The 22,302-nt window shown below is 39.4% G+C and overlaps 1 long non-coding RNA gene and 1 pseudogene across 5 annotated transcripts in view; one reads left to right on the top strand and one right to left on the bottom strand.

The window, feature by feature from the left end:
* LOC109445818 (uncharacterized) overlaps nucleotides 1–22,302 on the bottom strand; it is a 45,060-nt gene that overhangs the window by 22,172 nt on the left and 586 nt on the right. For 3 of the 5 annotated variants that reach the window (XR_012494073.2, XR_012494074.2, XR_012494076.2), the window contains exons 2-5: nucleotides 21,784–21,959; nucleotides 10,410–10,481; nucleotides 8,540–8,676; nucleotides 725–919 (exon numbers count right to left, since the gene is read on the bottom strand). This is a non-coding gene — a long non-coding RNA (uncharacterized LOC109445818). Of the gene's footprint in view, nucleotides 1–724; nucleotides 920–3,083; nucleotides 3,197–8,539; nucleotides 8,677–10,409; nucleotides 10,482–21,783; nucleotides 21,960–22,302 lie in introns of all 5 variants that reach the window. The other 2 variants (XR_016020852.1, XR_012494077.2) reach the window with 2 other exon arrangements.
* LOC141570329 (U4 spliceosomal RNA) lies at nucleotides 5,720–5,834 on the top strand (annotated as a pseudogene).

The raw sequence follows: 22,302 nt of genomic DNA, 5'->3' as shown, positions 1-22,302 counted from the left end.
CAACCTATAAACATACTGTAATGAGTGAATGAGTAAATGAATGTGCTCAGTAAGTGGTTGTTGAATTGAGTAGGAGGAGCAAGCGTTGAGAGGCACAGGCTGCCTGAGAGGCCTTGTACTTACGTCCTTCGACTGGAACGCTACCCCTCGGACATCGGCCTGGCTCCCTCCTTCAGGGATTTATACAGATGTTCCTTTCTCAGGGCAGCTTTCCCAGACTACAATGTTTAAATCCTAACAGTTCTTACACACATACACACACTGCCTACCTTCTTTCTCTGCTTTATTCTTCTTCATAGAACTTATCATCATCAAACATTTTGTCTTTTATTTGGTTAGTTAACTCTTTAGGACCTGAGGGTGGTCCTCCCCCACTCTCCAATAACACGAGAACTCTGTGAGGTTAAGGACTTTTGTCCGTTTTGTCCATTATTGTATCCCCACCGCCTAGAATACTGCCCTGGCACACAAAGGTGCGAAATTAACATTTGGTGACAGAAGAAAGATAAGAGAGGAGGAGGGAAGGAGGGGAGGAAGGGAGGGCGGGAAAGAAGGTGAGAGGGAGGACATTTAATTCTGTGAGTGGAAGAGGTGGGTAGATATGTAGGTGAGACATACAGGGTTTAGATTGGAGTGAGAGAAAAATAGCCACATGAGCAGAAGACAGAATAACTAATTTCTAACAAAAATTTTCTGAATGAATTGAAAAGTTTGATTCCATTACCATAGTTTTTATACTGTAATTCAGTGATGAAGGAATGTATCACGGACATGATGTCACGCTTTCACAGGTGCTGCCCACAAAATGAATGACCAACATGCTCAGCTATTTATTTCTTCTGAAGTGATTCACCCAGTTGGCAATCAGAGTGGACTTCCCAAGAGCAAAATAGACTTGGAAGTTGGAAGAGAATTCATTCTGAAAAATAAAGGAGTAAAGTATAGTCAGGAATATTTATTAAGGAATGGAGGGAAAAAAGGAGGGAAAATTTTCCCAAATATGTTGGTCACTGAAAGGTATGAAATTCTAGTCTGTCAACTTTGGCCTCGATTGGCTCCAAATAAGTCATTCACCCTGTGGGCTTTAGCTTTGTTCTATGTAAAATTAGGAGACCAGAGAGATGGTAACCTCAGAAGGTTAGCCACACAGACCTTAGGGTGGTCCAATATCAACCTAGGGGAGTCTAAAAGCCCAGGGATGGAGACTATTCCCTTGTATCCACCCTGCTCATCCCTTCACAAGGTCACAGCCACCACCACCAGACTGGTCCTCCATATCACATCGTCGTAGGAGAGAATAAAAAATTGAAACATTCATATGCCAAGGATTCCCATCAATCCCGATGACCGTGACATTAGACTGTCAATGAAATGACCATAATTGTTAATGACTCACGAGGAATAGCCTGCTCCTCTGCCAGGGTGTTTTGGCTGGTAGCCGTAGTACAGCAGAAATACAATTTGTTTGAACTGGCATGAGCACAGTATAACTTGGCCTGCTGCCGCCCACCCACCGGCCCCGCCCTTTTTTTAAGTGCAAAGCTTCTGGAGATGCAGAAGAACACAGGACCGTGGGAACCACTGCATATAGACTCTAGACCTGCTCCTTACGCACTGTGATTTAATAAACATATGTCTAGTGATTTTTTCATTGATGTAAGTTCCATGCGGGCAATTACCAGACTTATTTTGTTCACTATTGGATAGTTAGTGACTGACCATAAATTGTTGAATGAGTAAATGAAATAAAGTCAATAAACCTGACACTCAGGCTCAGCAAAGCAAGTGGATCGGTCTGAAAACCCATTAAAATAGAAAACCTAAAGTAAGATCGTAAATAGTAGCTACTCCACAATAATTCCGTCTCCATTAATATGAACAGAAATCAACCCCTTATTGCTTTAATTATTTCACCATCAAATCTGAACGGCAGAATTTGATTTTCTGCTCTACTGGCACCTTGCCCCCTTTCAGTTTATGCTCAGCCGAGTAGCCGGACTGAGCCTGTCAAATACGTCATATAGGTCATTGCTCTGCTCAGAATAGTGAAAGCCCAAGCCTTTACAATGACCTGTGAGACCAGACAAAGCTCACAGCCTCCCCCATCCATTACTTCTGCAGTCTCACCACCGCCCGCCCTACAGCTCTGACTTCCTTCCTGTAGCCTGGCCGCCCTGCCATTCCTCCAGCCTCAGGACCTCTGCATTTGCTGCCCCCTCTGTCTGGGATATCCTTCTGACCTGTGTTTGCAAAGCTTGCTCCCTCATCTACTTCCAGTAGTTACCCAAATGCTTCCTTTTCTCCTACCAGATGGCCTGCTCCCTTTCAAGGTTTCATTTTTCTCCATAGTCCTTAAAGGCACCTAACTTACTATATTTTACATATTTATTATGTTTATTGCCAGTTCCTATAATGTAAGCTCCATAGAGGAAGGGATTTTTGTCTCTCTCTTTTTTTTTTATCCTATATCCCTTTAGTCTTTTTTCTATGGATTTTCACAGTAGACCTTAGAATATATAAAGGTCTGACAATTAAGTTCACGAACTTGCCACCATGTGTTTACATTGGCAGCACTGTATAGACAGCTCAGTAAGGTTTCATAACCTTGGTACATCAGTGTCTCACAGCTGTGTTCCTGTCAACCTGTGGCGGTGTCTTGCTGAGTGGTGTTCATTATTGTTGTGTGTTGTTGTGTGCCGATGAGAATGTCTGAGCTTGAATTAGAGCAATGAACAAACATTAAATTTCTTGTTAAACTTGGCAAGAGTGGATATAAAATTAGGGACATGTTAGTCCAAGTTTATGGGGATAATACCATGAAGAAAATGGCAGTGTACAAATAGATTAAACATTTTTCTGAGGGGAGAGAACACATCACTGATAAAGAGAGGTCAGGGCAGCCAGTAACAAGGAGAACTGACAAAAACATTGCAAAAATTCATCGAATTGTATGTCAAAATCGTCAGCTGACTGAGAAGCATAGCAGACCAAGTAAACATTGATAGAGAAACAGTTAGGGAAATCTTAACTGAAAATCTTGGCATGAGAAAGGTGTGTGCAAAAATGGTCCCGAAGGAGCTCACCAATAAACATAAGCAAAGGAGAATCGAAATTTGCCAAGACCTTTTGGAGAGGCAAGACGATGCTTTGGGCCATGTTATCACTGGTGATGCAACATGGGTGTTCCAATACGATTCTGAAACAAAGCATCAAAGTACACAATGGAAGTCAGCCAATTCTCTACGACCAGAAAAGTTCCATCTGTCCAAATCAAGGGTCAAAACGATGTTGCTACCCTTTTTTCATATCAGAGGGATTATTCATTATGAATGTGTACCAACTGGGCAAACAGTTAACCAAGTTTACTCTTTGGAAGTGCTGAAAAGGCTGCGTGAAAAAGTTAGACGACCTGAACTTTTCGCCAACAATTCATGGCTCTTGCATCACGACAATGCACCAGCTCACAAGGCACTGTCTGTGAGGGAGTTTTTAGCCAGTAAACAAATAACTGCATTGGAACACCCTCCCTACTCACCTGATCTGGCCCCCAATGACTTCTTTCTTTACCTGAAGATAAAGGAAATATTGAAAGGAAGACATTTTGATGACATTCAGGACATCAAGGGTAATACGACGACAGCTCTGATGGCCGTTCCAGAAAAAGAGTTCCAAAGTTGCTTTGAAGGGTGCACTAGGCACTGGCATCGGTGCATAGCTTTCCAAGGGGAGTACTTCTGTAGTGATATTCAGCAATGAGGTATGTAGCACGTTTTCTAGGATGAGTTCACGAACTTAATTGTCAGATCTCGTATACTCGTAATTAGGTGACATCATTGGACTAGGGTCTTAATGATTTCAAGAACAAACAGAAAATCGAAACATCGCAAAGCATTCTGTGGTTCCTTTCCAAATGAAAGGAAGAAAAGAATACTGTTGCTCTAGATGATTGGTTATTAAGAGAGTGCTTTGAAACGTCATAAGGCCCTTTTCCGTCACCTGCGCACACAGTTCAGGAACTCAGAGGGGACAGCATTGTCTCCCACCAGCAAAGCAAACAATACCCTGAATGTTTCCACATAGCTCAGCTCAAAGGACTCATTTAATTGTTGTATTTTTATTGGGCACAATTGGAGTTGTTTAATTGCAGTAGAATTTATTACATCTCATCCACTCTAAAATACCTAAATTATAAACTGAGTGAGCTATAATTCATATACCCCCAAAAACCACCATTTTAGAGTGTACAATTCAGTGGTTTTCAGTATATCCACAAGGTTGTACAAATATCGCCACTATCTAATTCAAGAACATTTTCAGCACCTCAAAAAGAAACTCCACACCCATTAGGAGTCATTCTCTATTTTCCCTCCACCCTCAGCCCCTGGCAACCACTAACCTACTTTCTGTCTCTATGGCTTTGCCTAGTCAAACCTAAGATTTTTAACATATGACCTATATGTTTCATAGTCTTTATATAATAGTCTTTAATATCTTGACTGAGCACCATGCTGTATTAACCGAACAACTCATCTTTCTCTTGGCAGGGGTTCCCAGCACCACAAGAATTTTGGTAATTGCACCTCCATGGGCTAAAATGACGGGTGCTGAGATGGGGCAGAGATGGTGGAGGACAGCCCTGAGCCATCCAACCACTGTGGGCTTATTTCAAACCATAAAACTCTCCCAGAATAAATAAGATCTGTGGTAAGAACTGAAGGATGAGGATGGAAGAAATAAACCTATCCGAAGAAGCCCCCTCTTTCTAGGGATGAGACTGGGATGGACACGCAGACAACCCCCATTCATACTTCACCCCTCAGCCTCTTCATGCCTGTGGGTGGTGAACAGACTATGTCATTGCCCAAGGTTGGAAACGATTTGGGGCTTTTAATGTAGAGGAGCCTGGATAAAACATGAAGGAAGACATGCTTTGGGTAAGTCCATTCCTTAGACACAAACACAGTGACATGGCCCAGAGTAGATGTTTAGTTAGTACAGGCTGAATATCTTAATGTAATTAATAATAAGCTGATGATGTATGAGGAAGCTCTTTGTGAAATACATAATACTGTACAGAGCCATTACTCCTATTTCCTCATCTAATTTCTTCTCCTCAAAGTCATTCTATCATTGTCAGGAATTACTTAGACCAAATTTAATCTATGGGAGAAAAACAAGGCAAACACTCTGCCCCCCAGGAGTTTCTAATCTTCTTGAGGAGACTGAAGAAAGTCTGTGAAATGGCCAGGACACCTTTGCAGATGCAGAGTGCTATCTGATCAGGAAAGTCTAAGCCAGGTGTGGCTTTCAGGGAGCCTGTGTTGCAGGAAGGGACGGGCATAGAGTGGGGGAAATGAGGGAACATACTCCAAATTTGAGGGATCACTTTTACTAAAGTCAGGTTCTTTTCCTTGAGCCCGATTGAAAGGTTTGGGATTTCTTGACCTCTTACTTGAGCACAGAGTCTAAACTGGAAACTGCTGGGGCACCATTAAAATCAAACTCCGCATGCTTTGAGACAAACCTCTCCAAGATTTCAAAGGTTCTGTTTGACTCCTTGGAAATAACAAACACCTCCCGGCACTTCACAGTAAACTCTGCATGATAAAAACGTTCAAAGTGGTGCTTGTAGTCTTTATAGTCAAAAAAGATAACTTTTAATATCTTAGTTTTCAAGTTTCACATTTTCAACTACATGTGATTATTATAAACGCCCAGGAGCTTTGCGCAGTGGCAGTATCGTAGCCAATGAGATTTATCCGAGGTGCGATTATTGCTAATAAATGCCCCAGAAGGGATCTACCCTTCTGTATCTACGTCACCTTCTTTCTATGTTGGCACCACATTGCACAGCGCATTCCATGTTCTAATGAAAGCAAACTACTTGATCTTCCTAATGTTCTGTGTGCTTGAAATCGTACTTAGGATTCCAAGGTATTTCATGACCTCAGAATGACAAGAACAAAAAAATAAAATTAAGATTTGCTACATATGTTACCTCATCATTTCAGATTGTTAGCTAAGGGTAAAGATACCTAATTCAGTGGTATGCGGTATGTGTGCCTGTCCGTCTATGGCAGGGGTTAGGGAAGATGCCCTAATCCTAATGTTTAGGGTAAGATGCCCTAATCCAATGACAACCATGGGTGCAGTTACAACTTCACCATTGGGCAAATCCCTTAATCTCTCTGGTAAAATAAGGTGCAGGTCCAGACAACTGGATCATGTCTGAGATTCTGTACAGTGATTCTAAACTCATTGCCTAAAGTCAGTGTGTTCTGGGCTGCCAAAGTACCCCCTGTCTCTGGAGACAGCTATATTCCCTGGGGGTACATGTAGGGGATGGGCAAGGGGGCGGGGGGCTGTTAGGCAGGAAAAGGAACACCAGGTAGATTAGCCCGAGATTTCTGAGATACTCACCTTGTGCCTCCATAGTTAACTGGGCTGCCCTGTGGTTCATATGAGGCCCAGAACGACCCAGGGGACCTACAATCTGGTCAAGGTGAACTTCCAATTTCAACATCTTAGACAGAATTTGGGATTACCCCACAGTGCAATGGGTCTCTCCTGAGCTAAACGAACATCACCAACTAATCTCAGTAGCTCCAAGGATTCAGAAGTGCTTCAAAGGTCAAGGGTATGAACCGACACCTCTACATTGCCTTATAATAACGACCAGCTGTCCAAATGGCTTATTGCTACCCAAGCTGTGAGATGTTGAAATGACCTGAGTGATTAAAGAGTATCAAAGATCCAAAAGAAAAATAATTTAGCACTTCTTTCTAAAGAATCTATCCATTCTGTACCTTCTAATTCAGACATTTAGTCCACCTATTATACATTCAAAAATAAAGTCTAAAATAAGCTAATCTTTCAATAATAACCAAAATCAAAGACTAAGGAGACTACTATGGAAAAATGATCTGTCCCTAACCCAAATATACAGAAAGGCTTAATACTGGAACACCTTAGTAAATATTAATCAATGGATACAGTTCAAATTGAGATAGTTGAAGAATATCAGTATTAACCATATTTCAGGCTTTGGCCAAATATATATACAATAACTCATTCGTCACTCTTCATTCTCATTAGCTATTTACTCTGTGCCTGATATGTGTCAGGCACTGTTTTCAGGTGCTACACACAGTATTACTCTCAAGGTGGTTAATGTTAACACATTATATAGAAGAACAAAGGCTTACTGTTATGAAATTAGTTGTTCAAGGTCACACAGCTAGGAACTGAAAAATCTGGCATCTGAGAACGTATCTGTCCTTAGACATTCTATTTACGATACATACCTGTATCGTAAATATTCACGATACCTTTTGGCTGCCCACATGCCTTCACCCAACCCTACTTTCAGTAACAGCCCCAGGTTATTATTTGACAACCCACCCTGTCCCAACTCTCAATTCATGTTATTCCAGTGAGTCTGACTCCACTTCCTGCTCTAAAGGTGGCATGTGACCCAGGATTAGCCAATCAGAACATCATATTCTCTTGGCATCAGTGACTGAGTCAGATACAAGAATATGGTCCAAGTCAGGCTAATCAGAAATGGACTCAGTGCTAGGACTTTAGCCATTTCTGCTGGACTTGAACCTGGAGCATCTTCCTTTCATGACGGAGGAGCCAGGGAGTTGAGGCACCATCAGGAGAGCAGAGCCACGCTGAGAAAGAGTGAGAAACCAGGGCCTGGTGATATCATTTGAGCCGCTGGATGAAGCCTTAGCTGAACCAGACCCAACGTCGGGCTTTAAAGTTATATAAGCTAATAAATTCCGTTTTTGTTGAAGCCAGTTTGAGTCACTTAAAACCAAAAGAATTATGCTTGATACAGTGTTCTTTTCCAGGGCTCCAAAATCATTTGACTTGTTGGCAGAGTTTTGTTTGACCAGCACAGGTGGGATTTCACCTGCCCACCCCACCCACCCACCCAACACTGCATTTGAATGACGTTAGGTGGGTCAACTCTTCCCATTCACTACAGGTCCATCTGCTCCCTATTGTATGACAAGGAATAGTGCCTACCGGGTCCCTGGAGGCCTTTGAGAATATACCACCTCCTGTCATTTTGTATTCCCACATTATTTGGGCCCTTACAACAGTTATTTATAACTTTTTGGGGGATCACTGAACCTTTTCACGACCTGATCAAAGCCACAGGCCATCTTCCTACCCGCCGAAACACACATCTGCATACAAACGTTCTGTTCTTCATATAATTTTAAGGGTATCGCAGATCCCTCCCGAAGTCTGTCTACATAAAGTCTGTCGTATTTCGATATTGCTCTTCTATTTTAAATCTGGTACATGTCCACATGACACTATTTTCAAAAATAAAGGAAACAGTTTCATTTAGAGGCAATAGGATGTCAGGCAGTGCTTCTCAAGCTTTAATGTGCATGCAATTCATTTGGTCATCCTATTAAAATGCAAATTCTAATTCAGCAGACCTGCAATGGGGCCCAAGATCCTGCATTTATAATAAGCTCCCAGGTGATGCTGAGGCTATTGGTCCATGGATGATTACCTCTGAGTAGTCAGGGTGAAGGAGAACGAGCATGGATTTTGGAGTCAGAAGGACATGGGTTCAGATCTTGAAATGGTCCCACGCTGATGATGACATCAAGTGAGTTAAGTGTCATACAGCACTTTTCATTTGTTCATCTGTAAAACAGGAATTATAGTACCTAAGACCTTGCATGGCTAAACGTTGTAGATTAAATGTTGTAACATACACAAAGCACTAGACCAAGGGGTGTCCAAACTGCAGCCCGCGGGCCAACCGCAGTCCACAATCCATTGTTAATTGGCCCGCAGCAAATTCCAAAAATATATTTAGTTTACTTAAATAAACCAGGTGAGGCAATACGTACTTCACCTCGAGTGAGTTTGTGTATTTTACCGCATATGGCCCTTGGTTAAAAAAACGTTGAGAAAAGTTTGGACACCCCTGCACTAGACAGTAAAAGTCGGTTCTGAGGCCTTCATATCAGTTTCTCAACCTCCGCCATTGTGACTTTAGGAATGGATAACGCTTCATTACGGGAAGCTGTCCTGTGCACTGTAAGGTATGTAACAATATCCCTGACTCCATCCACTAGGTGCCACTAGCACGCCAACCATGACACTGGAAATGTCTTCAGACAAGGACAAATGTCCCTCTGGGGGCAAAATCGGCCCTGGTTGAGACCCTCTGCTCTAGATCTACAGAAAAGATCTACAACTGCCCATTTTTCAGGTCTTCTGTGAGCACCTTAAGTTCCTAAATAGTCTTCCATGATCCATTATTTGCTCTTAATTTCAGTTTCAAAAAATCTTCAAAAGGAGAAATTCATGTTATAGGAATATGGTAACGATTTTAAATGCTTAAGGAATATTTTCAATCATTTTAAAATTCCTTTCACAAGGACATGCAAAATACATTATTAACCTTATGCTGATAATAGATTTAGCTATCTCCATATTTACTATCCCATATTTTCAGTCGTGAAAGTGGCTGGGTCAAGTTTTCTATCTCAACCAACCAGTCCTTAAAAACCAGCTCACCCAACTCGTGGAGATCTCGATAAAATCTGACAGGGAGCCCTTTGATAATAATCTTGACCTTAAGCTTTCCAATCCTTCATTTTTTGTCACCACTCATCAGAGAACCTGAGGACAGCCTATCCTCCATGTCTAAAGCCTTCAGCAGCATAGTTCTGGTCCTAAAGTTAAAACACCGAAATTGAGACTCATTTAGAAATACTGCCTGGATGATCTCAAACTCCGTCAGGCTGCCGTTGGGATTCTCCAGGACGCAAGGATAACCAGGTTTTGCAGCAACATAGAGATTCTGTTCCACTGTGGATAAACTAGACAAGTCAGTGGCTTTTGCGAACACGAAAGGTGAATAGTCAGGGTGAAAGCCTCATATGTCTCACCCAGCGTGCAGAGGAAGAAGGAAAAGCAGCTGTTCACATAGTCAAGCCAGAGCTCCAGATGTTGGGAGTGGAAACAAAATGATGTCTAAACAGGTTGGATGGCAAAGGTGCTTGGGCCTTCAATGACGACCACCTCAGGTCTACAGCTTTGACACACGTGCCCCGGGAACTACAGAGTTCATTAAGCTGAGGGAAGATGTCATTGGCCAAAGTCTCTCTGTTCTTGAAAATCATTCAGAGTTGAGCAGATGTAAGGTTGAATGGGTGTCTGGGGCTTTGAAATGAATTTGGCATACCAGTCTGCGTTCTCATTTGCCTTCTGGTTTATTTCACTTTGCTCAAGGATGACATCACACTTAAAACACAACAATTTTCACCTTGGCACAGCCACCAATTTCCACTGCTTCTAAGACTTCCCCCTACTTATGTTTGCTACAAACAGACTGAAATCATTCCCCAGAATTGCTTCCTTCTTACCAACGATTGAAGGCTTGAAATGCCAACCAACTGGATAGATCAGAGTTGAAAACAATCTCAATTAAGTTAGCACTGAAAAAGAAAGAAAAAAACACATTCATTTTAGGAAGACAGCAAGTCCATGTCTCCCCTGTTCTCCCAAAACTTCTTCGGAAGAGCTGAGAGCCATGAGGTGAGTGGGCACTGGACAGAGCTCTCCCTCTTTTCCCCAGCCTCCCATTCTGCCTTCCCCTGATCCTTGGCCAGCTGCTACTTCTGCCCCCTACGGATTTGAAAATTATGCAAGGGGTCTTGCTGAGAGTGTGAAAAGGAAGACAAACCCAGAAAAGGAGCCTTAGTATCTAGGAGCAGAACAAGCCACGACCTGTGACTGTGACCCGAAGCAAGAATGAAAATAGATATGAAGTTGACATGAGGACAAAGAAACAAATCAAAGTGTGATAAGGCCCAAGACCAGGAATGCACCTGGCAACTGAGAGGCAACAAAGTCTGGATCTAAGAACCTGACGGAGTTTTGTGCTTTTTCTCCTTCTTCTTCTTCTTTTTAATCTTAAGTTCAGCTAATGGAAAAACACACACCCTCTAACAATAATGTAGATATGCTTGCATCTAGCTCAGAAACAAAAAATTAAATGAAAACAACTAGTTGAATGAGATTTTTCTTGATGCAAACTATTTCCACATCAAAGGTTGCTTTTTGGGTCATGTTTGGTGCTTTCACCTATGGAGAAACATATCATGTAATAATGCATAGGGCAATTTTTCATCAAGATCATCTGACAACGATATAATAATGCAGTGCCTTTTTAAAAAATGTTAATACTTTTGCATTTAATTGTCACAATAATCCTATGATAGATAATATTACCACCCGACTTTACAGATGAAGAAACAAACATTCATACAGGATAAGCAACATTTCAGAAGTTACTCGCCTAATGAGCCAGGATCTAAACACAGGTCAGCCTGACTCCAGAACACGTACGTTATACTGCCTCCATATCATAGAGATAAGACTCTAAGTCATGAGACACTATAACTCTATGGCTGGGAAACACCTACCCAATAAACAATGTTGTAATAAACAGGTGGTGATTTGAAAAAAATTAATTTAAACCATAATCTCACACTATTGTACCAAAAAAAATTCTGAAAAATGACAGAATGGGCATCATGAGCGCTTAATTAATAGATTTCTCACCAGCCACCTACATAGGAGGCTAGAATTAGATTAACAGCCCTCGCAATACCCACTTTCTCTTATTCCCACGTCATCAGATGTCATTTCTATCTCAGTTATTATCATAGCCCCAACACCTAGTATAATGACTGGCTCACAGTAGGTGTTAGGTAAGTATTTGTTGCATGAAAAATTTTAATATAATTTTTAATGAAAAAAACATAATTAAATATTTATTAAATCTGGAGAGGACTTCCAAAAGTCATAAGCTGTAGAAGAAACCACAAAAGAAAAGATGGCGACATAATTACATTTTTTAAAAACTTAAAAGGCATACAGACTATAAAAAATATTTGCTACAAATAAATTTATCTTTATTCCAAGAAAAAGACTGACACCCTAGTAGACTAATAAGTAAAATATACAAATAGAGAAAAAGAAAAACAATGCCAGAATGCATATAAACGCATATCAACATTTCTAGAATTCAAAGAAATTTAAAAATAAGTAATGATATCGATTGTTTTTAAAGTATAGCTAATCTAAATATTGGTGAAACTTCTATCTCCTATATAGCTATGGAACTGTAAATTATTAATTTTGGAAAACTAGTGGAAAGTATATTTGGAAACTAAACGGCAATGTGCTTCAAAATATATTATTTATAATTGTTGACTCAATGATGCTACTTTCTGAGAATTACTGCAGGGAACTAATCAAAATAGTGAAAAGCTACAGTCATTAAGATGTTCACCGCGTTGTTTATGATACAAAAAAAGGCAAAAGGAAGAAAACAAACTAGTCTTCACTAAGGGAATAACTAAGAGGATAAAAGTACAACCACTGATGGCAGCTTGTGCATCTACTAAAAAGACAGTTAGGATTTCTGTTTCCAGCCATGCTAGAATAACAGGGACTAGACTTGCTTACCCACTTCAAAAATAAGAAAACTGGACAAAATATGTGAAATACCTGTTTTCAGACATTACACATCTGGCAGTCCAGGAGTGTAACCCCTGAGAGAAGTAAACTAGAGGAGCTATACTGTTATCAGAAAAAGCAGACTTCAGAAGAGCATTACTCAGACTAGAGAGTGACATTACATTATGATAAAGTAGTCCACCCAGAAGATGGAACAATCCTAAGAGTGTATGCACCCAACAACAGAACTTCTAAATACACAAAGCAAAACTGAGACATAAACAGACCCTTAATATAGTTAGAGATTTCAACATTCCTCTCCCAGTAATTGATAGTTCAAGTAGACAGATAATCATCAAGGATATTCAAGATCTGAGAAACACTACCAAAACAACTTGACCTTATTGACGTTTTTTAGAATATTCCACCCACAACCACAGAACACAGATTATTTTCAAGCACCCATAGAACAAGGACCATATTCTAGGCCAGCAGTTAGCAAATGACAGCCTGAAGGCTAAAGCCCACCTGTTGGCTATGTTTATAAAGAACATTTTATTGGAACACAGTGACTTCCATTCATATCCTAAAGTTCACACTATAACAGCTAAGTTGACAGGGATCATAATACCTACAAAGCCTAAAATATTTTCCATCAGGCCCTTTAAACAATAAATTGCCAACCTCCTTTCTAGGCTATAAATCAAAAAGTCAACAAAGCTGAAAGAACTGAAATCACATACAACATGTTCTCTAACCACAGTGGAATTGAATTGGAAATTGATAATAAAAGGATACTTGAAAAATTCACCATCTTTGGAAATTAAACATTACATTTCTAAATAACTCATGTGTTGAAGAGGAAGTCAAAAGAAATATTAGAATGGTGACAGAAGGCCGATCACTGATCGCCTGGTGAAGGATGGGCGAAGAAATTACTGGGGAGTTCACAGGGAACTCTTTAGGGCAATGGGAAAGTTCTACCTTAATTAGCGTGGTGGTTAGGTGTAGGCATTCATCAAAACTTATCAACTGAATATTTTAAATGGGTGCACTGTGTTTTATGTAAATTACACCAAAATAAAGTTAATTTTTTAAAAATTTGAGAACTACATAGCAAGAGGAGAATGTTTGTAAGTAAGGATTAAGTGGAAAGGAAAAAAATAAGTATACGCCATAATAAAAATAGTGCTAATAAAACATGGCTAAATATGGGAATCAGTACAGAGGTTAAAGGTACAAGCTCAGAAGAATCCCCTGGATTCAAGTCCTTACAGTAAGTTTCTTAAGTTCACCGTGCTTCAGTTTCCTCGTCTGCAAACTAGGGATAACAGCACCTATGTCATAAAATGGTTGAGGAGATTAAACAAGTTATTAGGTGCAAAATGTTAAGAACAGTGCCTATAACAAATATTCAGTGAATGTTACCTGTCTTAATTAGAACAAATGCATATGAAGAAAAAACAGGACAGAAAATGATAAAGTAGCTGTGTTAGAATGGTGAGATTAGAGCAAATCTGTTTTTCTAACCAAAATGACTGTAAATTATAATTATGTTATTTTATAATTAGAATTTTAAGTCAAAAAAAAAATAATCACATCCACAATTGCTGTTTTTGCAGAAAGAAGGGGTTAACTGGGGAAAAACAAAGACAAAAAACATAGGAGACCTAAATAAAAGTAGGATATGACTTTTTTTGTTTAAAACAATTTAAGTCAAAAAAATTTGGAGTCAGTATAAACCTGGCCTCATGGTCTGACTCTGACACTACTTCCTGCAGTTGTAAATCTGGAAATAATGACGACACCCATTGGGCGGGATTAAAAGAGAATGTATAATTAGCACCTCATAAATTTTTTAAATTAAAAATTTGTTTTCTTTTAACACTGCTAAAATGGACTTCTCATTAAGAAATATCCTTCCCACTGATTTCTTAAACAAGTTATCATGGTTTAATTTACATTTTACAATCTACAAGGTATACACTAAGCCCTTAATAAATGTTTGCTATTTCTATTGTTTTCAGTGTTAATATTACCTCTACCCAAAATGTTTGACTTCATATTTTGCGATAAAGCAGTCTCAATGTTATCACTGTATTTATGACTGCACTTTATAACTAAAAGTTCTGAGAATATCAATTAACTGGTCAAATGTTCCTCTGACCTTTTACGGAAATTTCAATATTTTAAGGCTTAGAAATTTCTATATTCAAATGCCACACTCTCTACTCCCAATGACCACAGCATCTAACTTGAGTAATTTTACTCTGACAGTCCCAAACTGTACCTTTTCTTTTAAGCTTTTTTATGTTTAAAATGTAAATCAGTGGGAATGTAAATTGGTACAACTTTCCTAGAGGGCAATTTGCCAGTGTACATTAAAAACCTTTTAAAACAAGTCATATATTTTTACCAAGCATTTCAATTTTAAGAGTTTATTCTATAATACTTGTCTTTAAGGATTTCTTTCTAAGGATTTTCATTGCAGAAATATTTATAATGGTTTAAAAAACTGTAACGAATTAAAGGTCTCAAAATAATAAATCGGATAATTATGACACAGTCATGACATGAAATAATGTACACCCATTAAAAGGTATCATGTAAAAATATTTGTTTTTAGTAATGTTCAACATATATTGGCAAGGAAAAAAGGCTGTTATAAAACAGTATTATTGTGTGATCCTAATTTTAATTTTAAAATATCTATGTTAAATATTAACAAAGACACCAAAATGGTAATAGTGCTATATCTAATAAAGGCATATGGGTTATTTTAATTTCTTCCTTGACATTTTTTTAATTTCCAAATTTTTTATAACACACATTTGTGACTTTTGAAATCATTAAAATTTTTCTTTAAAAAAAAAAAGGCTTTCAAACTCTTTCAGGTAGTCAAGAGGTATGTGGTAGGTAAAACAACGTAAGGCATTTTTAAAATATGAGTTCTACATTGTTCTGCCATTACCTGACTCTGGGATCTCATTTAATTTCTCTGGACCTCAAATTTCATAAGATTATTATTTTTTTTTTTTAGAAAAGGAAGACTGGGGAGGCTTGAAATGGGAGTATAAATTGGTATAGCCATTTTTGTAGAGGAAATGCTAAATATCCATGAAATTTTGAATGCATATATTCTTTGACCTAACTATTCCAAAACTAAAAATTAAAAAAAAAAAATTTATCTTCCAGATAAACTTGCACAAATACGAAAACCTGTGCATATTAAAACATTCCCTGCAGCACTGTCATAGCAACAAACTGGAAACAAGACAAGTGCCTATCAAATAGGGGAGTAGATAAAAGGAAATGAGACACCCAAGATGTATTAACATGGAATAAGCTAATATGTAGAGTATTGTTCCATTTATCTTTAAAAAATTAAACATTTCATTTTTAATTTTAACACACACACGCATTTCTGGAAGGATGCATGAGAAACCTCTAGAGAATGGGAACACTGGAGTGGGGCGAAACTAGAGCTTTTACCTTTGATTTTATACTTTTCTGTAATCACAAAGCAGCCTAGCCGTCTGTCCCCCCAACCTTTCCCTAAGGAAAGAAGAATCTGTGGGACTGTGCCTCTCTGGGATTGAGATTATAATATCCTGAGTCTCTCCATCTGGTCTTCAAGAAAAGGGTCTGCGGTCTACGACGAGTAAGATTCCTCGGGGGAGGGACAACTCAAGCCAGACAGGACCGTTGAGACCCCAATGAGCTATTATAAGAAATAATAGGAAGGAGACTTTTCCCTCCTTCCTCTTGTACTTGTGGGAAGCTGCTGCTTGCCTCTGCTACTCCCTCTCACCTTATTGTAAGAGAGGCCCATTAGAGTGATAAGATCAAGCTCTTTCTGCTCAGCTCATGGGACAGTTTCACCTCGAGAGACTCTCTCCCCCAGGGTGGTGCATACCGCTCCTTAGTCATCATGGGACGACATGCTTCAGCTGCTTTGGGACAAATAATTGGGTATTGAAATCATTTTTTTGAAATGGTGTAAGTTTCACAGACCCTGCCTTTAATCATGTGATGTTCATTGTTTGTAATCAATAAATACTGTCAGTGACCCAATTTGGAGCTCCAGTCTCTTGAGGCTGCAAGTCCCTTGGTCCTCTGTGATTTAACTGTATATGAGTCTCTGTCTCTTTATTAGAGTTTAACCCTCGCCGCCTCCCTCACCTTCCCACGGCTTGTTGTGCAGGTCGCAACACTTTTCCATTCCAATCTGGGTTTTTTTTAACCATGAAAATATATTAGTTTTATAATTTAAAACTGAGAGGGAGTGCTATGGAATTACATGATTTCTAAGATTCCTTCCAGCTCTAAAACTCTGTTAAGTCAGTCCCTAACATACAGTGTTTCCCCAAAAATAAGACCTAGCCAGACAATCAGCTCTACTGTTTCTTTTGGAGCAAAAATTAATATAAGATTCTGTCTTATATTACATGACATAACATTACATTACATTATATTATATTATATAAGACCCAGTCTTATATTATAGTAAAATAAGACCCGGTTTTATATTAATTTTTGCTCCAAAAGATGCATTAGAGCTGATAGTTTGGCTAGGTCTTATTTTCGGGGAAACACGGTACATTATCATCAACATGGCTGATTTGATCATGCAAATTATCAAATTTATTTACCACAATTTAAAATTTAACAAATATTTTATTTGAAGTAAATTCAATTCCTCCTCTGCTCTGCTAGAGTTCAAAATTGATAGAGGACAACTGTATAATATGTTTTAATTGACGTGTTTTTCTAAGCAGACTCTAGGGAGATGTCTGTTTTTAATTAATAGGAAAAAAAATGTAAACTACAAGACTACAGGTGAATTTAATTTATAACAAGTTTCAACTTTCTGATTGTATGTAACAGAGTCACAGTACCCAGAGATTTTATTAGAAAATGCAGGTAAATATTTTATAAACCCAAAGTCAATACTCAACAGGGTCACGTGGTGTGAATTGGGGTAGGGGATAGGAATAAGATCACAAACAATCCAAAATCGCAGTTAAAACGAAGGTATAGTGTAAACTATAATTCCTATTACATTAAATATCTAGAAACATGTGTTGCTCTATGGCCAAAAATAACCCAAGATCCATAGTTTGGAAACATCATATAAATTGCTTGATGAAAAACTACCAAAAGGGTAACATGAGAAAATAATTATGGTTGTTTAATGTCTTAGTTGAAATCTTGATATTCTTTTGAAACATTAAAACAGGACCAAGGACTTTCGCTCTATCAGGTAGATATACATCTACCCTCCATTCTGCAGTTGATCCTTGAACAACATAGGTTTGAACCGCATGGGTCTACGTATAGGCAGATTTTTTCAATAAATATGTACAGTACTGTCAATGTATTCCCTCTTCCTTATGATTTTCTTAATAACATTTTATCTTCTCTAGCTTATTTTATTGCAAGAATACAGTATACAACACATACAATATACAAAACGCATTCATCGACTATGTTATTGGTAAGGCTTCCAGTCAACATTAGGCTATTAGGAGTTAGGCTTGGGGGGAATCAAAGGTTATGGATGGATTTATGACTGCGCAGGGGATGAGTGTCCCAAGCCCCATGTTGTTCAAAGGTCAACGGTACTGTGATATACAATTTGAAGCAGACTAACCCTCCTACCAAAATAACTAGAAAAGCTTGGTAAGATTCTTGAGAATTTATTTAAAGGCATCAGCTACCCAGGCAACCAAGAGTTTGAGGAGACAAGATTCCAGAGAGAAGAGAAAAATGAGAGAAGTGAGCCCTACATTCTCTGTTGCCTTTCCCCTCCAAGCACTTGCTGATTCTTATGCCACGTAGAACCAATATTCTTAGAAGAGGGTGCAAGGCTGCTAAACTTAGCAAAGCTCAGGAGCCTCATAGTGCTAGGAAGACAAAACTGGAGTTCAGGGCCCACCAAGGAGAAGGCCTGGTAAACCCAGGCTTTCCGTTGTATTTTCTGGATGCTCAGTCTTAGTTAAGGTCTCCCCAACCCCTAGCATGTACTCACAGGCTCTTATTTTCTCCTAAGCTGAATTTACTTTCTATATGGGGTAAGATAGGAGTCAATTTTATTTTCCTTGAAATGGATAACCAGCCAGCAACATTTATGAAATAAACTACCCCTTTCCACTCTACATTGAAACATCGCTTTTGCCGTATATTATATTCAAAGTCTATTTCTGAATTCTCTCTTGTTGCACTGATTTGTTTGTATATTCAAACATGTAGTGGACATTTATTATTCTTTTTGACTGCGCAGCATCTGAATCCCCTTCCTATATTTGAGAAAATCCTCATCTTACGATTCTATCCGTATGAGCCCATCCCTCACAAAAGAAGCTGAAAATGTCAGAGCCTTTCTCAGCTTCTCTTAAAGCTAGGGTGTGGCAGCAGTCAGTTTCTAAAATGGGTCCCAGTGATCTGTGATTCCCGGTATTCACACCCTTGTGTAATCCCCTCTCTCATTGAGCAAGGTTATTGCAGAAATGATGGTACCGGTATGTGATTTCTAAGGTTAGTTATGAGTTACTGTGGTTCCTGCCTTGTTTTCTGACTTGGATCATCACCCAGTCTGGGGAAAGCCAGCTGCCATACCGTGAGCACACGCAAGTAGCCCTGTAGAGAGACCCACGTGATGAGGACCTGAGACCTCCTGCCAATAGCTGTGTGAATGAGCCATCGTGGAAGCCCACCCTCCAGCCCAGTCAAGCCTTGGATGACTGTGGCCTCTGAGAGACCCTGAGGCAGAACCATTCAGCTAAGCGCTCCTAGATGCCTGACCTACACATACTGTGTGAGATGAGAAACATTTGGTGTTTAACCTGCATAGTTTGGGGGTAATTTGTTACACAGCAATAGATAATACATAGAGTACAGCACCTTACCCAAGTTCTCCACTTATTTTATATTCTTCAATAATATTTTCTAGTTTTCTTCACATAGGAGCTATGTCTTTCTTGTCTAGTTTATTCCTAAGTATTTTATGGGTTTTGTCTCTAATATGAATGAAACATTAAAAATTTCCACTTCTTATGTGTTTTTGCAAGATTAGAGCAAGTCTGTTGGTGTTTACGTATTTATCTTATAGTCAATAATTTACCAGATTCTCATATTTATTGTGTCTGTGTGTGCGCACGCGTGTGTATGTGTGTGTGTGTGTGTGTGTGTGTTTTTCCCCCCTAACTAGAGTCTCTCAGGTTTCTGGGCTATACAGTCATTTTACCAGTAAGAAGGAATTTCAAAATAAAAGACTTGAACTTTTCTAAAGTTAATGCCAATTACTTCATTTTCTTGTCATGCTATTATACTCTCTTAAACAGTGAGGGACAATACTGAGAATAGCAGGTATCTCTGGTTCCTGATTCCTACTAAAATGGGTTTCAGTGTTTTGTTGTTTAGAATGAGAGTTGCTTTTAGTTTGGTGGGGTTTCTTGTTTGTTTGTTTTTTGGTTGAGGTATAATTTACATATCAGAAAAGTCACTTTTTTAAATGTACAGTTTGATGAGTTTTTACCACCACTAAAATCAAGATCAAGAGTATTTCCATCACCCAAAAAAAGTTCCCTCATACTCTTTTGCAGTCAGGCTTTTATATCTTTGCTTCAGTTTAAATAAGATACATGCGGGGAGCATTTGGTATCTTGCTCTCTGGCACACGTCTTCAGTTTGGCTCAAATAAACCCTTATAAAAAAATTAAAAATTAAGTAAATAAGATACAGGTGCTTATGATGCAATCCCACTGTTAACATTTGTTCAAGCTCTGTATGAATAGAGAGCATATCTATATTGCTTACGCCTACACTGCCAGCACCTTGCATAATACCTGGTATATAGAGGTCTTCAACACTTACTGAGTTAATAAATGAATAAGTGAACCAATCAACCAACCAACAAATTCACCTTGGTGCTCAGCCCCTGATGCCAACTGCTTTCCTGCCTTTATCTCCCAGGTCTGCATTCTCCCTGACTCCTCACTGCTGGACAACACCTATCTACCAGGTGAGCAATCCATTGCCTCAAATGACATCCCTTTGCCTAGCTGGTTTTTTCTTCCAAGAAGAAGCCTAACAACAACAAAAACAACAAAGGTAGCTGTTTCCAGTAATGTCCACGGACACAGAGCGTCCAAAGGGACAAACTAAAATTAGAAAGCAAGGGAATCAGATCCAAAGGTAGGCAGCTTAATATCAATCTTCAGTGCAAATTCTGAAGGAGCTAGACCAAGACAGAAACTGACGATAAATAATGGGTCAAAAGTCAGAAGTGGAGACTACAGCGGAGAAACAGCAAGACTGGGAACTGAGTGAGCGGCCCATTACTTTTACAGGACGCACAGCCAGGGATCCTGTCTTAAAGGGGCAGAGCTGAGACAGACAACAGCCAGCCATCGTCTTCTGCCAGTCTACTGTGTTGTGTCCTGCCTGCTTCATACATTTCCCACCATCACCTGCAAAAAAATATACTCACAAACAATGGATCTATTTTGGAGGGCCTGTCTCATTCTCAGTTCCCTCCAGGTGCAGCACTAACTACATACACACCACTAAACAGTTAAGATGGAATTCGCAGTTTCAGAACTGGCCAATGACTTGTTCAGAGCTAGAGAAAACGGTGAAAAAATTGAGCTATGAGATGCAGAAAAGTGAAGAAACTCATCTTTTTCTAAAGACAAAAAAATAAGAGTGAAAACACACAAAGACATAATTCTTTGAGATTTCTGAATGTAATTAACACCCTAGTAAAAATGCAAGCACAGAAGCATTAAAAAAAAAAAAAAGGCGGAGTAAACTACCCTTTGCTTACTAATAACAAATGTTGGTAATTTGGGCAGATGTAAATAAGACACCACCACAATGTGTAATCACCAACCACAGAAATAAGATAGGCAAACCTAAATAGGGGAAGTTATAAAAGATTACGAGAGACTATCACTGAAAAGCTTGTCTTCAGGAATTCGGATGATTATATGAAAACAAATTCGAAGTTTAATTTTCCTGGAGGAAGCAATAAGGAAGAGGGAGTGTTTTAGTTGGAAACGGGGTGCGAGTCGGGGTGAGGGATATGTAAAGACTAGATTAAAGAGACATTAAAAATATGTCCAAAGACACAAGCCTAGTCTGAGGGACTTCCCTCATTGTAAAGACACCTGGTGCTTTATGTGTCTTTCTGATCGCTGGCTGGGTATTTCTATGAAGCTACAAAGCACCCCCTCGTTTATTTGCAGCTCGACAGGTTTTGCTTTCAAATACCTGCAGGTGTATCCTCCTGCGCTCTTGAAACGTTTTTTCCTTTTCTGTGGTACGGTAGACCGAACTTTACGACCACGCTCGCCACCTAACTTAACAGCAGGGACTTTAGGACTGCCGGGTCACCGCCTTTGAACTTTATGAAGAAGTCGAGGGCATCAAAGTTGTTTGCAATATCCCTCAAGGAAGAAGAAAAAAAATAAAAACCCTCACTACCTTTTTCTGTAAACCTAATCAGGGAGGCCTCGGGATTCCCGCAGCGGAATGCGCAGAGGGACTGAAGGGAAGGGTCAAGTTGCCCAAGTGACTCAAAAGAAGCCTGATTTGGAAACGCGTGTTTCCGAGCCTGAGGAGGAACCCAGACTCAGGCCGACCCCCGTAACACAGGGCGGCCTTGGCTGAGGCGTGGCGGCTTTCTAGGCCCGCTTCAAAAGCTGTGTACATTTCAGAGGCCTGGAATAGGTACAAATCGCTACTGCGACCGGAACGAAACGTAAAATTCTAAAACACGCAGCGGAGTTC

This window comes from Rhinolophus sinicus, chromosome 1, assembly GCF_057876585.1.
Source record: "Rhinolophus sinicus isolate RSI-liver-muscle chromosome 1, RSI-T2T, whole genome shotgun sequence".
NCBI classification, from domain to species: Eukaryota; Metazoa; Chordata; class Mammalia; order Chiroptera; family Rhinolophidae; genus Rhinolophus; species Rhinolophus sinicus.
Note: the sequence above shows the minus strand (reverse complement) of the source record. Positions and strands in the feature narration are given on the sequence as shown.